This window comes from Pseudochaenichthys georgianus, chromosome 17 (assembly GCF_902827115.2).
Source record: "Pseudochaenichthys georgianus chromosome 17, fPseGeo1.2, whole genome shotgun sequence".
Taxonomy (NCBI): domain Eukaryota; kingdom Metazoa; phylum Chordata; class Actinopteri; order Perciformes; family Channichthyidae; genus Pseudochaenichthys; species Pseudochaenichthys georgianus.
The window spans coordinates 37,786,216-37,804,400 of record NC_047519.1 but is presented as its reverse complement, the minus strand read 5'-3'; the positions used below and the strand labels follow the sequence as shown (position 1 = coordinate 37,804,400).

General features: G+C 42.1%; 1 pseudogene; it reads left to right on the top strand.

Annotated features, from left to right (window-relative positions):
- The window catches only part of LOC117462632 (rho GTPase-activating protein 12-like), an 81,288-nt pseudogene that overhangs the window by 46,073 nt on the left and 17,030 nt on the right, over positions 1–18,185 (top strand).

The following is an 18,185-nucleotide window of genomic DNA, read 5'->3' as shown; positions in this document are numbered from 1 at the left end:
CACACACACACACACACCCCTGCGGACTGCAGTCAATCACGGCGCAGGAGAATTAGCGTCATTAGCTGTTAGCAGTCAGGTAGATGGTATTAGAGGATTAATCACTCGGTCGTCTTCAGGCTCATTCTGCCTCGACCCGCAGCACCGACCATATGTTTAAGGCTGAGTCAGTCGACTCTGAAATGTTAAACAGACATTCTTATTCTATGAAAAGTGGTATGACTGTGGGAAAACGCTCAGAGCAACACTCAATCCTTTCACACCGGTCTGGTCAAAATGAATCAGAATCAGTCAAGTTTATTGCCAGGTTTACGCATACAAGGAATTTCCTTAAACAATCTAACGAATAAGTTGCAATGTAGGTAATACAAAATAAATATACAAGGATAAGTATCTCAAAGAAAGAATTTAGCATCAGAAAGAAACACAATATTGAAACAGCGGAGGTAGATACTGTTGACGTTTTCACACTTGAAGCTACAGAGAAATGTGAAAAAGGCAGTAAAGGAAAATGAGAGAAGAGAATAGACTAAGTAATTACAACATGGCATTTTGAAGGGAACGGGTACTACACAAGAAGGGAAAATAGGCGTCATATAACTTATATATAACTAGGGATGCACGATATTGTTTTTTTTAAACCGATACCGATAACTTCCTGCTTCTCAAGACCGATACCGATAACCGATAATAATATAATATATATATATATATTAAATGTACCTGTAGTTTTTGCACACCTGGTGGTCAAAAGAGACTAGTAGTGAGCAAATGACATGAGCATTACTACTATGAACAAAACAAAGCCAAGAACAGCTTTGACTTTTCAAAGTGACCATATTTATTTTCCCAAATAAACTTCTTGCCTTTTTCAAAAGCCTCGTCGATAGGTGAAAGCCCCGGTGCCTTTGCAGCTGGCTTTGGATTCGCCGCTAGTTTAGCAGCGCAGGCGTCTTCGTACGCTTTGAACACACCATCGTAGCCATGGCGATGTTTCAGGTGACTCATCAGGTTGGAAGTATTATAGCTCGTTGCCTTCTTCCCTCCTCGTGGAACTTCTGCATCTGTTAATACAAATAGCAAGCGAACTATCTAACTCTGAAACTTTGAACTAGTCCCATACTACCGACGACATGTTTGTTTACTGTCCTGGCTTCACGGCCGCACGCCATTTACGTCACAGCCAGGCACGAGAAGGGAGCGCTGGATTTGTGAAGAACTCCCCTCTTCCTAAACCACTAAGATCTTTGCTGGCTAAAGATAAACGTAAATACAGTAGGATTGTTATTCACGTCGGTGGTAATGATGTTCGTTTACGCCAATCAGAATGCACAAAACTTAATGTGGAGTCGGTGTGTAGTTATGCTAAAACAATGTCGGACACCGTAATCTTCTCTGGTCCCCTCCCCAATCTGATCAATGATGACATGTATAGCCGCATGTCATCATTTCAGCGCTGGTTGTCTTGGTGGTGCCCAGCAAACAATGTGGGCTTCGTAAATAATTGGACAGCCTTCTGGGGAAAACCTGGTCTGATTAAGAGAGACGGCATTCACCCTACTTTGAAAGGTGCAGATCTCATTTCGGCAAACATTTCAGGGCTTTGTGGACGTAATCCATGACAAACTGGAGTTGAGACCAGGAGGCAGAGTCGCAGTCTTACACGCTTCTCTGCGCTCTCTCCTAGGCAGTCACCCATAGGAATCCCGAACCCAATAAAATACCCAATATTAGCGGTGTGTGTGTCTGCCCAAGGACAATTTAAGGTAAAACCTAATAGAGGTGTCATACATAATAACCTAATAAAAGTAAATGTAACAACTACTACAGTGCAACAAAACAGGAAGATTAAATGTGGTCTCTTAAACATAAGATCTCTAGCATCTAAAGCAATATTGGTAAATGATTTAATATCAGATTATAATATTGATATATGCTGTCTCACTGAAACTTGGTTGAGACATGAAGAATATGTCAGCATAAATGAGGCCACTCCACCCAGCCATGTCAACACTCATATTGCTCGAGGCACGGGCCGAGGAGGTGGAGTTGCAGCAATCTTTGACTCAAGTTTACTTATCAATATTAAACCAAAATGTAATTATACCTCTTTTGAAAGCCTCGTTTTTAGTCTTACGCATCCGACCTGGAAAACTTTGCAGCCAATCTTATTTGTTACAGTGTATCGTGCACCAGGTCCTTATTCAGAATTCTTATCAGAATTCTCTGAGTTTTTATCAACTTTGGTTCTTAAAACAGACAAAGTAATTATCGTAGGTGACTTTAATATTCATGTTGACGATGATAAAAATAGCCTTACTGTTGCATTTAACTCTATATTAGATTCTGTTGGTTTCTGTCAGAGTGTAAATAAACCAACCCACTGTTATAATCACACTCTCGACCTTGTTCTGACTTATGGTATTGAAATTGAGCAACTATTAGTCGAACCGCATAATCCTGCTTTATCCGACCATTTCTTAGTAACTTTTGAAGTACTGTTACTAGACTACAAAGCATTAGTCAAAAGCTCTTGCAGCAGAAACCTATCTGTTAGTGCTATAGCCACATTTAAGGAAGAGATTCAACCAATACTTAACTCGATAGCATGTCTGCATGTAGGGGAGGAAACTTATACAAAATGTACACCACCCCAAATTGATCATGTTGTTGATAGTGCTATAGATGCGCTGCGAATAAAATTAGATTCTGTTGCTCCTTTGAAAAAGAAGAAAATAAAACAACATAGATTAGCTCCATGGCATAATGCCGAAACCCGCAAAATAAAGCAAAAGTCTAGACAACTTGAAAGGATATGGCGTTCCACTAAACTTGAAGAATCTCGTTTAATTTGGCATATTACTCTCAATGAATATAAGAAAGCACTGCGTAAAGCGAGAGCAGCCTACTACTCTTCATTAATAGATGAGAATAAGAATAATGCAAGATTTCTTTTCAGCACTGTAGCCAGGCTGACAGAGAGTCACAGCTCGATTGAGCCTTCTATTCCCTTAGCACTCAGTAGTAATGATTTTATGTGCTTTTTTAACGATAAAATTGTTACTCTTAGAAACAAAATTAATGACCTCTTGCCTTCGACCAGTATAGTGTTATCAACAGCTCCCGGAATCGTAAGTTCTAATATTACACTAGATAGTAAACTAGAATGCTTTTCAGCCATTAACCTTGAACAATTACATTCAATGATTCTCTCTTCTAAACCATCAACGTGTATGTTAGACCCAATTCCAACTAAGCTGTTGAAGGAAGTTTTTCCATTAATTAGCACTTCTTTATTAAATATTATGAATATGTCTTTATTATCAGGCTATGTTCCACAATCATTCAAAGTAGCAGTGATAAAACCGCTTCTTAAAAAGCACAACCTCGATCAAGAGGTTTTAGCCAACTATAGACCTATTTCTAATCTTCCGTTCCTCTCAAAAATTCTTGAGAAAGCGGTCGCAAAACAGTTGTGTGATTACTTAAAAAACAATGATTTATTTGAAGATTTTCAGTCTGGCTTTAGAACACATCATAGCACAGAGACAGCTCTGGTTAAAGTCACAAATGATATTCTAATAGCCTCAGACAAGGGACTTGTCTCTATTCTTGTTTTGCTCGATCTTAGTGCTGCATTTGATACTATCGACCATGATATCCTATTGCAAAGACTAGAGCACTTAGTTGGCATACAGGGAACTGCTTTAGGCTGGTTTAGGTCCTATCTATCTGAACGCTCTCAGTTTGTACGTGTTAACGATGAATCTTCCACGCAAACCAAAGTTAGCCATGGAGTGCCACAGGGCTCAGTGCTCGGACCTATTTTGTTCACATTATATATGCTTCCGTTAGGCAATATTATAAGGAATCATTCTGTAAACTTTCATTGTTATGCGGATGATACTCAACTATATTTATCAATCAAGCCTGATGAAATTAATCATCGAAATAAAATTCAAGACTGCCTTAAGGACTTAAAAACGTGGATGACCTTAAACTTTTTGATGTTAAACACGACCAAAACTGAAGTTATTGTACTTGGCCCGAAGAATCTACGAAACAAATTATCTAAAGACATACTAACTATGGATGGCATTAATTTGGCCTCCAGTGAGACTGTAAGGAATCTTGGTGTTATATTTGATCAGGATTTATCCTTTAACGCCCACATAAAATCAATTTCAAGGACCGCCTACTTCCATCTACGTAACATTGCAAAAATCAGGCATATCTTGCCTCAAAACGATGCAGAGAAACTAGTCCATGCATTTGTTACTTCTAGGCTGGATTATTGTAACTCTTTATTATCAGGGAGTACCAAGAAGTCAATCAAGTCGCTTCAGCTGATTCAAAATGCTGCGGCTCGTGTACTAACCAGAGTTAGGAAAAGGGACCACATTACTCCTGTTCTGGCTGCCTTACACTGGCTCCCTATAGAACACAGGATAGAATTTAAAATTCTTCTTCTCGCCTACAAAGCCCTTAATGGGCAGGCGCCATCTTACCTTAAAGAACTCATTATACCCTACTGTCCTACTAGGGCATTGCGTTCCAAGAATGCAGGGTTGTTGGTTGTTCCTAGAATCTTTAAAAGTACAATGGGAGCCAGAGCCTTTTCTTATCAAGCTCCACATTTGTGGAATCAGCTTCCAGTTTGTGTTCGGGCGGCAGACACCCTATCCGTTTTTAAGAGTGCGCTTAAGACCTTCCTTTTTGATAAAGCTTATAGTTAGGGCTGATTAGATTCAGCCCCTAGTTTTGCTGATATAGGCTTAGTTTGTCGGGGGACATCTTACTTCTTCCTTCTCTCTGTCTATACCCGTGTACACTCATGTTCCGATTAACCCAGCTTCCCCAAATGTCTTTCTTTTTGGTGTCTATATACGCTGGGATCCGGAGTCATGGATGATCCTGCGGTCCTGTGTCCTGGATCGCGAGCGCTGGATCTTGAGTCGTGGCTGTGGTCCTGGATCATAGGTCCTGGATGGATATCCTCGTGGATTCATCTTCCTATTATACACACATGCATTTCCAAACATTTGGACTACCTATGTTGCAAATGTATGATCTTTTCAATTTACACACGGCATCTATTGCACGTCTGTCCGTCCTGGGAGAGGGATCCCTCCTCTGTTGCTCTCCCTGAGGTTTCTCCCATTTTTCCCTTTAAAACTGGGTTTTCTTTGGAAGTTTTTCCTTGTACGATGTGAGGGTCTAAGGACAGAGGGTGTCGTATTGTCATACTGATATTCTGTACACACTGTGAAGACCACTGAGACAAATGTAACATTTGTGATATTGGGCTATATAAATAAACATTGATTGATTGATTGATTGACCACAGTACTGGCAAAACGGGAGGAGCCGAGTGAAAAACAAGCGCCCCTCATCCCAATCCACCCACACCGCAGGACTTCTTTCTTTTTTTGTACCCAAAAAATATATTGTATATTATCGGGGCTATTAATACTTTTATCGGGTTTATCGGGATGACGTCATAATAATAATAATTAGCGTGCACCACTAATAATAACCTATGTTTTCATCTTGGAAGTCTTCGTTTGATATGATTCTGTTCTTGGCGTTTAGTTATAGAATAATCTGAAGACAGTGTTCGAGAGGGCAGAGCATATGGAAAGCTGCTTTTCACACATGTAGTCCGTCATACACTTTGCTCCCATCTGGAGAAGTCCACTTCCTCCCTCCTACGTTTGGGCTGTGTCACTCTTGCTCACGAACGTTTGTACATTTAGTCATAGCTGCACAATCCCTGCGGAGAATACGGCGCTGTGGAGGATGTGATGTATTGCTCTGAAGTCATGGAGGTGGACAAGGAACTCTTGCTTAGTGTTGTGTTCCATGATGAATGGGAAAGAGACTACTGTCACCCCTGCATGAACCAACACAGGCCCCTCCCCCTTTTACAGAAGCCCAGTCAAAAAACATGAGCTTCATGTCATGCCTGAAGACTTCAACACGTTCTCGCACATAAAGGAACACATAGGTGGATTGTAAGAGAATACCAAATATATGACGGTTCATTTTAACGTTGTGAAAAATAACTGCTTGTTTAGGAAAAGATTGTAGCGTGGATTACAATGAAATGCAGCCTTATTGCATGGCAACGTATTATACCTTAAAGAAAACAACAATAATAACATTTTTGATTCAAACGGGACACAAACTCCCGTCTTCTGGGTGAAAGTCCTGAGTTAATCCAATTATAACACTTTTGTATTTCAACATTGTATTGAATATAGGGGCCATCCTATTCAGCCCTACTCGTCTCATGTATCCAACACTCATGGATAGGTAATTGATCATTCACAGATAAACACACTTAAAACGTGTACATTTTGTTTTATATCCTGATCTAAAATGCCATTATCTTGATGCTCAATGTGTCAAAACGTTTTTTCTTTTTCCTGTGAAGGGACGTGTTGCCCTCAGACAGACACATGGAAGTGAAATGTGTGTGTTTTTAAACATAGTGCCGTGTCCTGTGGTCGCTGCGTCCTGACTCCACGAGGTCAGACTCACCTCGGGTGGTTCTCCGTGTGTCCCTGCATCGCTCTTCTCTCTTCTCTCCTGGTGAATGTAATTGCTCTGGAGTTGCGTAGCCGCCCTGGGTGGTGTCTGTGTTCAGGCCTTTTATCTGTCGACTCGCAGTGTGCTTGTCCGTGGTTTTGCTTTTCATCCTTCAGTCAGGTTTCATGATATTCCCTCAGACCAGACTCAAAAGAGACAAAAGCTTGCGTTTGACTTCATACGGGTCTTTTGAGAATAGTTGGACTTTCAATTAGTTTTTGTGTAGCCTGAATATTTATTTTCCTCTGCAGCTTGACTTTTACGTACTCAATGACCCCCTACGCAGTATGTAGAAGACCTTTTGACCTTCATTTGGAATCCACTAGCAATAGCAATAATAGGTCTAATAGTTTGTGAGAGTTTTTAAATGCGTTATAGTCAGTGTTAACTTCCTCAACAAAAAAGGTTCGTCAACAACCTTTTTTACACGACTTAAGACGAGACGATGACGAGAGAAAAATAGATTCTTGATAATAAAAACTATGACGAAATGTATATTTAGTTTTCGTTGACGAGACGGGACTAAGGTGTTAATGGTGGACTATCGGACATTCAAAATGCAGGGTCTTTCCCCCCAATTTCCCTCCGTCTTGTCTGTCGAAATGCATCTCACGTTTCTAACTTGCAATATCATTATTTCCGCTCTCTTCACTCCAGAAGAGCGATCTTAAAGATCACCCGATGGGAATGTTGTCTTGGTCAATCAAAACGTGACTATGATATGAAACATACTGTATGTCCCGGATGTGAGGAAATAAGTAAGCTATATCGGTGGTGTTGCCAAAGAGGGAGATGCTAAGAAACATGTCCTACTTCTGTTAAGCAATACGTGTGTGTGTGTGTGTGTGTGTGTGTGTGTGTGTGTGTGTGTGTGTGTGTGTGTGTGTGTGGTGTGTGTGTGTGTGTGTGTGTGTGTGTGTGTGTGTGTGTGTGTGTGTGTGTGTGTGTGTGTGTGTGTGTGTGTGTGTGTGTGTGTGTGTGTGTGTGTGTGTGTGTGTGTGTGTGTGTGTGTGTGTGTGTGTGTGTGTGTGTGTGGTGTGTGTGTGTGTGTGTGTGTGTGTGTGTGTGTGTGTGTGTGTGTGTGTGTGTGTGTGTGTGTGTGTGTGTGTGTGTGTGTGTGTGTGTGTGTTAGGTATGCAGCAGAGCAGGTTTGACTGTCAGAGAGCAGGTGAACACGTGGAGCTCCTCCTCTTCCCCTTTAAAGGAATGAGACACTTTGTCAGTCCGCCACCTGAAGGATGGTGGTGCCTGCGCCTCTGGATAAACTCTCGCATTAGTTATTATTTATAGTGTCTTTAGAACAAATACATCGTTCTTAATCTTACAGTCTTTTGGGTTTTTAAATAGTTTTACTCGTGTGGTTTTTAGCTGAAGGTGACGGGTCACATCGCCCCCGGTCAAAGGCCTCAAGTATCACAGCCAATTAGCTACAAACTTCACGTACAAAAAGTCACACGGTAGGATTCCAACAGAGTCACCTGCCGGGCTGAAACAGCAACACGACAAATACCAAACATGTGTTGAAAACATTTTTCGAATTTCTCAGAAAATGAACTTTTTGTCACAGTTTCAAAGTCTTTCAGTAAAAAGGCACTCAGGTAATGGCACGTTTCTTCTTAAGGGCTTTTACCTAATCAGTGAGTTTATCCAGTGACCCATTTAAGTCATTTTTGTAGCACAACTACTAGAGCTACACACTTTAGAGATGTGATGCTTTTCTCCATCCCAAATCATTGCAATTTGAGTATATACTTTGTTTATACCATTACTTTAAGACCAAGTTCCCCTGAAAGCACATCTGAAACTAAGCGGTGAGCGGGACTCGGCAGTTTCCTCCAGCTTTCTGCGAATCAGGAGCAGCTTTGCATAATAACATGAACAGTGTTCTGAATCTCACACCAGACTAGTCTAAATATAAACGATGTGAGCATCTGCAGCCATTCCCATCTAATATTAGCCGTGGTGCGTTCACTGCCTGAAGCCTCTGTGGCTGGATGGGGTTTATCTGAGGAACAGTTGATTATTATTCCTCCGCAGAGCTGCAGGCGGCTCAACTCGGCAGGTCTCCTATCTGCGGCTGGCAGCGACGCTCTGCCTTCCTCCTTATTCTCTGCTCATTAACTCTTGCTCCGGCCTGGAATGGGGAATTAGGAGTGAGCGGAGCTGCCTTCAGAGCAGCTTCTATCTGCTGCAGTGCACCCTCGCACTCTTCTCACTGCAGACTGGACAGCAGCTGTTCTGTTTACTTCTGCTCTGATCAAGGCTTGCTGGTCGCTATTGTGACGGCTGGGATACATTTAATTGGAGGTCTTTGTTACTTTAATGAATCGACTACTTGCCAAAACAACGACAAATGGCTCTCGCAAGAGGCCAAAGAGATGTATTTAAATGACCTAAGTTGTTGAAATGACAGTCCAAAACACTTAATAATTAGTAATGGTAAATAAGAGACATTTCCGATAACACTTAACGTAACCAGCCAACAAAACCTTCAAGCTTGGATGTTTGTTCTTTTAACAAAATGCTCCTTGAAAGTGGTAATTACTTTCTTATTCAGTTGGAAATTAGGATGGTTTCATTTCTATATGACAGCGGTTCCCAACCTGTGGGCCGCGGCCCACAGGTTGGGCCCCCTAGTGGTCTGCGAAGGCATTGTAAGTGGGCCGCCAAATAACATAACCATTTTTTTTCATAACAATAACATATAGGAGATTACATTCCCATCTCAGACAAAAACAAAACAAATGCGGAAGAAATAAAGATAGGATCACTTCAACATTTCACAAACAAAAAACACCAAAAACACAACATGGCGAGCACATTGTTCCTTTAATCCCACTCTTCGTTAGAGCTCATTATTTCTCATTTCATGGCGTGTTGAGCCAATCATTTTTTCCAAGAGAAATTCTACTCTTCAAACACCTTAAATTAGGATTACTCCTTGATTGACTTTTAAAAATATGTATTTTAGCCAGAAGAATAGTTGTATTTATTAATTGTGTGCCGTCTTCATCTAAAAGCCCAAATAAAATATGAAAGAGTGTAAATGTAAATTCAAAGTTTGCTGCCAAATAATTTGCAAAACATTCTGATTTGTGTGGAAACATTTTCATTATTAAGATTTTTTTTATTTCAACCTCTTTTCCTTTCTCTTTCTCGATCCTCCTTAGCAACGGTCATTACAGTCCTTAGCAACGGTCATTACAGTCCTTAGCAACGGTCATTACAGTCCTTAGCAACGGTCATTACAGTCCTTAGCAACGGTCATTACAGTCCTTGACAGCGGTCTGTTCTACTGGATTATACAACATGTCACATGTTCTGAATTGACCAATCAGACCTTTATTTAGCCTCCGTATTGTTTATGGTTGAATGTGGTTGAAATAGTTTTTGATTCTTAAGTGGGCCCTGAGTTGAAAACGCTTGGGAACCGCTGCTATATAACAACCTAACATTACTTACACAGAAAAAACATCTTCATTTTCCAAACCGTGAAGTAACTCCCTCCACGTCCCAGCTCTAAGAACATGATAACACTTGTTCACCTGGACTAAAGCACAGTGTACTTCTAAAGATAGCCGCTCCTGTGATGTTCGAGGTCATCCAAGTACCGTGGTACGGAGCTTTGAGAGCTGCGTATTGATTATGTGGTCAGTGTGCTCTCAGCAGATGTCCCGCAGCTGCTCACAAACACTCTGCCGCTGTAATGGAGTCCAGAAGACACCCTGTGCATTTGTGATGAGCCTCGCTGGACCGGACAGTCTTTAGTTACATAATGAGGGACTTTGGTGAGATAGCATCGCAGTGCTGCCGTCACTGGAAGACCTTTTAGTGGTACTTGTGCCAAGGCTGTGCGTGAGGCTCATAATACAAACGTGTGGTATACAGAAGGGTAAGTGAGATATATTTAAACATTTCCAATATCTGGCAATATGTCTGCTTCTGGAAATTGCTCTTGAGTTGCAATTTGAGGATGTACCGTACTTTTCGGACTATAAAGCGCACCTGCATATAAGCCGCGGCAGCTAAATTGTCCGTCTGTCTGTCTCTCGTTCTGTCTCTCGGTTCCACTTTTACTTTAGCGCGCTACCTGTCTCACTCTTTTCCGGCCTCCAGCTTTTCCTGCTGGAGCCCGCCGCTTAAAGGTGGCGGGCGCGGACCGGTCATAGAGCCCATAGCGTTAAAGGTGGTTAATTTTACCTGTGAAATCCATAGATCTAGGAGGTTCCCTAGTGGCCGTTAGCTGTACAAAAAAAATAGGGAAAAAAGTCGCGGCTTATAGTCCGAAAAGTACGGTATGTCATTTTTTTATCTTTATTTGGAGTCACATATTATTCACATTACAGTAAACACAATTACCATCAGTGCTATACAGTGATCCATCACCAAACGAAAACAAAACAACCGAATAAAAAGTCATTTATTTAATCGCCACAAACTCAGTTTTCTTATTTATATCTAGCTGTATACTTCATGTAATTCCTAACCCAGCAATGTAACCAAGTATGTGAAGTATTGTACTTTTACCTAAGTCATTTCTTTACTGAAACTTCCAATACAACTCTAAGGTACATTTTCAAATTTGTATATTCTAAGAGTTTATCAAATATGATGCTTTGTTATTAAATAAACTAGCCATCGGGTGCTTAAAATATATTAGGCAGTATAAAAGTATCTAGGTAACACGTGTTTTCTTTACAGTACACTACTAGGAAAGCTTTCTACCACATGAGTGAAGTTTGATTTCAGATAGCAGGAAAGTGTGGTTTTGTGGCCACCACTGAGTGCGATACGACCCAACTGGCTTTCTAACGGCCGATTGACTACCAGGACTTCCCCTTTGTCAAACCATAGACACTAAATCACATGTTCACTCAGCATTAGGCAGGAAGACAACACTGAGCACGGCATGCAGGAGACGCATTGAGCACGGACGATGGCAATAATCCGGTTGAGGAGAAGCTTTTTACGGGCCATCTTACTTCATGAAGAAGATGATGTGTTTACTAGCTGCTCACCACCAGAGGTAATATCTCTACTTGTTTAATTATTGAGATTATCTCTAAAGCTGCGACTTGCTTCACAGTGCACAGATTTGCACAATAGTGTTGCAGAGTGTTTCTGGTAAAAGCAGCGTTTGCTAAATGGCTTGACGGTTAAACTTGCAAAGAAAGTTTCACGGTTTTGTCGCTGGCTTTCTTTCAAATGCCGTCGTCTTGTGTTTTTTCAAGTTTAATTAAGACACTGGTGAAGTCTGTCACATATTCCTTCTTTGCATATTCCTTGGGCTGCACCATTTTTTTAAAAATGTTATCAAATTGCAAATACGGACTCTGAATGAAATTGCGGAGCTGCAGAGAAACCGGGTTTTCTTACAGTATTCTAATTAAAGCTCCTCCGTACAGATCCTCCTTAAAAAAACGACACCAATATCATTAAATATATTTCTAAAGATGATGAAAAACCGTAATAATGATCATATCGTAATTGCAACACCGGTCAAAATGATTGTGTTTAGTGTTTTTCAAATCGTGCAGCTGTAGATTTGATGGGAATAATCTGAAAATATGCTTATTTTGCATAAAGACACATTTAAAATGCTGGTGTATCAGTTCAGTATCATTCCCTATTTCCCCTCCCTCTAGTACAACATATCACATCATGTTCATTCTAGCATGTTAATCAATTATATGATCAAATGACCATCCCTCTTATATCGGATTTACGATATCGGTCATAATAATTGCAATTCTTGCCGAGTAATGCAGCCCCGTATTTCCACACTTTCCACCTTTATTCAGCGCTTGTTGTGATGCTGTTTCTCGCAGCAAACGTCTTCATGGAGTGCGCTGATTATAGGATTCTCCGTGCACCTCCAGCTGTCTGCTCGCCTCCCGCATATTTCATCCCTATTGATCCCCGTGTAGTAAAAACATCACAGAGCCGGTGTTACTGTCGGAGCCTCGGGGCGCTGCCATTATTTATGGCTCTGTGCCCGGCCGCTACGCAGAGAGGCAGCATGCGTCCGTTGACTGCATCCGTCTCACGTCAGGGTTTCTGAAGAAGGATGCTCCGTCATTACAGGCTGCTGGATTTACTACGGCTGCTGCTCCACTGGATGCAGGAACCTTTAAAGCAATAGTATTTCAATTCATACCCACATGAGAGTGCTCCATCTGTAAGCGGCCAACGATACAGGGTGTTCTCCTATTTTACGGCAGTGGCTCAGTCAGTAGGGGCTTGGACTGGGAGCCGGAGGGTCGCCGGTTCAAGTCCCCGACCAGACCTACATTTGGAGTGTGGACTTCTACTTGGAGAGGTCCCAGTTCACCTCCTGCCCTGCCGTGTTGCCCTTGAGCAAGGCACCGGACATCCCCCTTCCCCCCTCACTCCCATTGCTCCCCGGGCGCTGTGCAATAGCTGCCCACTGCTCCTGGTGCTAGACTCCTGGTGCTAGGGTGGGTTAAAAGCAGAGAACACATCTCGCTGTGTGCTCTGTGTGTGAGAGCATCAAAGAGGGTTTCATCCCTTCTATTCTATTCTATCTATTCTCTACGAACATTGGGTTTGTGGTTCGACATATTTCAAATCCTGTTTTGAAGGAACATGTGAGCCGAGATTACATCTGAAAACACCAGGATTCAAAGAGCAATGGGAAGATTTCTCCTCTAAATTTGACATATAATTCATTTTTTCTAAAAACGTAATGATAAACATGGAGTTATTGTTTGCTGTCAATTTATATTGAAGCCTTTCGCTTTTATTAAAATAGTTACGCCGTTCACTAGAGATGATATGAGTGTCTTCAATCAATTGACAGAAAGTTGGTTTCATTGTCGACTATTTTGAAAATGTATTCGTTTTCAAGGAAAAAAGCCAAACCATTTGACGCTACTAGCTTTTAAATGGGATATAACGTTGTGTTCTCTAGTCTTATATCATAATTAACAGAATATATTGTGTTTTTTGACCATTGACCAATAAAGTGTGAAGATGTATGTATAGGCTTTAGACCAGTGTTTCTCAAACTTTTTCATACCAATAAAAAAACACTAACTCACCACCTAACTCCACAAATATCCAAAAACACATCGTTTTTCACAAATCGCCTGAAAATGGTACAAACAAGTGACAACATGTGTGATGAAGGTGTTGATCTGGGCTATATCATGCAATCGAAAGTGAAACTTAACCTCGCTCCATTGCGGAGATATTCCCGCGAGAGTGCGGAAAACTTAAATGTATTTATTTATTTCAAATGTGAAATGTTACCAATATACTCACGGACCACTAGGGGGCGCTCACGGACCACCAGTGGTCCGCGGACCACACTTTGAGAAGCACTGCTTTAGACAATGGTGACTTTGTACTGGCCAAATCATTCAGCGTTGTTATCAAAGAAGTATTCGGTAGACTAATAATCAGTGAACATAATCATCACCTGCAGACTTACCTTTCTTTGGTATCAAGAAAAAAACTGTAGGGATTATTTTCTTGCAGTGTACATGAACTCTGGGTCTTCGTGTATGAATTCTCTTTTGGGTTAAACACATTTCTTTCACAGTTCATGTTCATAATTGTAGATTTGCAAAGTATGTCCATCGCTGCCATTTGTGTACAGCATTAATATAACACGTAATAAAGTCAGACCCATTGAAAGAGGTGCCTCTGTGTTTAACAGTGGACTTCCTGTCTGTCGAAAGCATTTCCTCAGTTCTTCTCTCCGGGCTTAGCCTGAACAAACCGTCCTCGAAATCCTCTTGATATTCAGTTTCACTTCCTTTTTTCTACCGGACTTCGTGCCACTCTCAGTTATACAACAACACTTCCTTCCCTCTCCTCGGCCGCATCCCCTTCAGTCAACGCTCTGCTCATCGGTGGTCGACAGTCAGCTTTAAATACATATCGTTTTCTGGCATTCAACCCATTTCCTTTTAGGATTCAACGCCACTCAATACTGCAAATAATAAGAGATTGATTGAAGTGTGTGATGCCTGGTTTTGTGCAATACTTTTTGTTTGTTTGTACAATTAACTGCTGATGCTCCACTACCTACGACTGTTCACTGTTTTGAAGACTTTGGTAATGTTAATACTGGCTGCTACTCCATTACGTTTATGTGACCACTATGCATATTGTATACATGTGTGCTTGCCTCTTTATTGAATATGTTATTCTACTCACTTACGTTTGCCTTCTATCTGTACTGCCCGTGTGCTGTAAGTGTTTCTCTCTCTGAAGTGCAGCTGTTGAACCACACTCTGAGCGCTGTGCACTTCGCTCTCTGTCGAGGAACTTTCCCCTGACGATGTAACAGCCTGGAATCCACTCACAGCTCCACTTCCTTGTCTCTCTTCAGACGGTGTCCCCGTCAGGCCACGGCCGCTCCGAGTCTCCGGTCTACACCAACCTGCAGGAGCTGAAGATCACCCAGAGCAGCCTCCCCCCCCGACCCCTCCAGCTCCCCCCTCCACGTGCTGGGAGACTGGGAGACCTACAAGGACCAGAACGGCCGCCACTTCTACTACAACCGCTCCACCCAGGAGAGGACCTGGAAGCCCCCCCGAGCCAGAGAGCCGAGCACCGGCAGCTCCAGAGGAGAGAGCCTGAGCGCCGGGGAGAGCTCCGAGGTACACACAACACACACACACACACACACACACACACACACACACACACACACACACACACACACACACACACACACACACACACACACACACACACACACACACACACACACACACACACACACACACACACACACACACACACACACACACACACACACACACAATACAAAGGGGCTTTGTTGGCATGACCACATTTTAAACTAGTATTGCCAAAGCATTCCGCACAAGGCGTTAAAACAGAACCAAACTAAAATCAACACTTAACATAAATCAACAATACATGTGGCACAACAGCATCACACAAAACATACTGTATGTGGCGTGCACACACACACACACAGACAGACAGACAGACAGACAGACAGACAGACAGACAGACAGACAGACAGACAGACAGACAGACGTCTGAACTTCACTCATTATCCTAAGTTATCAAGTGGTAGTTGCAAAGGCGGTCAAAAAGGTCACTAGTGCTGGTTAGTTTAATTACACGACAGCAAATCAATTATTCTTTAATAAAAAGTTCACACAACGAGTGTTTCCATTAAAGAACTGGAGAAAACAAGTTGAAATAACTCGTATCTGAGGTCAGGTGAGTTAAAGTGAGCGATACGCGTTAAGTAGAAACCCAACAGGCCTTTGAAGCCGTTCCAATATTTGCATTCACTCCTTTAATCATTTCACTCTGGCCAAAGATTCTTTATCAACTCGTGGTGTGAATATGTGTGGAAGCAACAATAATGAATATCGTCTCAATATTAAGGTTTATTGTCAGTTATTCAGATATACTGATTTGACCCTCCATATCTCCCGGCCCGAGTGGGAGCCTATCATGATGCCGGTATTCAAACGATAAAGATATCAAGAGTTTTAACAAAAGCTCAAGAGATTAAAATGTAGTTTTTCCAGATAACACACGGGTCCCCTCGAACACCAACCGTAGAGGATGCAGGAATGTCAGTAGTGTGGAGATAACGAGTGTGCAAAGCTCTTGGAACCTTGTTTGCATACTGTTTGGCTCTTAACCTTTATTATAAAGTCCAACTTAATTCTTAGATTGAATCCATTCATGTTCCAACCCCTTAATTACATGACCAAAGATGTCGTCACTCTAAACTCAAACAGGTTCTCACAAGTATATAATTACAAGAACACACACACACACACACACACACACACACACACACACACACACACACACACACACACACACACACACACACACACACACACTTGCTTATATTGACTTGCCGCATGAGTCGAAGAGTAATGTGCCAGCACTTCTGGTTCTGTGATTCTGTGTGCTTCCCCAATGAGTGGTCTCCATGGTAACGTCTCTCTTGTATGACTGCCTTGTGACGAACAGCACAGTTGGCAGTGTGTAGGCAATGCAGCGTTTGCAAATTGCTCGGCGCTGACGGGTTGTCAGAGGTGACAACATACTAAAAAGGAAATTAAAGCTGTTTTGGTCGGTTTGACAAAAAGCTCGATGACACACCAGAATAATAAAAACAGTGCAGAAATAATCACATTGTAGATTGATTTGATGACCAGCGAATGGTTTCCTTGATGAACTCCCACACACACACACACACACCACACACACACACACACACACACACACACACACACACACACACACACACACCACACACACACACACACACACACACACACACACACACACACACACACACACACACACACACACACACACACACCACACACACACACACACACACACACACACACACACACACACACACACACACACACACACACACACACACACACACCTTGTCCTGACGGATTAGCCTGAATCATCTGGGAGTCACCTCTGATTTAGAGTTGATTGGATGAACCACACTGCCCCCTACAGGCAGAACGCCGCCTCTGTTCCTTCAATACTCTGTGTCATACAAACGGCATCAGATGTGCACCACGTGTCACAAATGAAGCCTGCACATGTTATCTTGTGTTTCTGATTCTCTGTGCTCCAATGAAGTGGTGTGTGTGGGGGGGGTTCTGATGATTTGTGGGTGCATGGCTGTCCTCGCTCCTCTGTGTCTCCCTGGTGAAAGACTTCTCTCCTCTCTCTGCACTGACGGTAGACCACACCCCTCTCGCTCTCGCCGTCTTTCCTTCCCTTCCTGTCGCTCTCCATCGGTCGGCTGCAGCCTCTGTCGTCGGAGGACTTCAGTACCTACTCTAGCCAATCAGACGGTCAGTATGGCTCGCCGCCGCGCGGTTGGTCGGAGGAGATGGACGAGCGCGGCCACACGCTGTATGTCAGCGACCATACCAACGAGAAGGTACCGTCGTCTCTCTGCTGTCTCTTCATGTGGTGATCTCTCTCTGGGAGTGGAGGCGGGCTCTGGTTCATTCACATGTCCTCGTATTATATAACGAGAATGAATACAACTACAAGAGAGGGTTAATACAACAAACTGCTTTCTGCTATTTTCCCTAATCAGTGGTGGGAAGTACTGCACATACGTACAATTTGGAGGTACTTGTAATTTACCTGAGTATTTTCACTTCCACTCAAAGCCAATATTGCACTTTATAATCCTCTACTTTGATCTGTTTTTATGATTTAGCAGATTAAGATTATTAGCTAATACAAAACAAAAATAATCAACTAATAATTAACATGGACATATTAAGACGAGTACTTTTGGTCCTTTAAGTTTATTTTCCTCCTCATAGTTTTGCACTTTCACTAAAGTAACATGGTCTAGGACTTGTACCTGTATTTTCCAAATGTTGTATTGTTCTTTTTACAAGTAAAAGATCTGAGTTCTACAATCAAAGCCATTTTTTTTCATTATCCAGAAATACTTTAAATCACACCTGCAGATCCACAAAACACGTAAAGCGAAAGCATAACGATCTATCTGCAGGATTTGAAGTTATGAAACAGTTTGTCTGGAGGTCAGATGATTCTGCATCAGCAGTTCA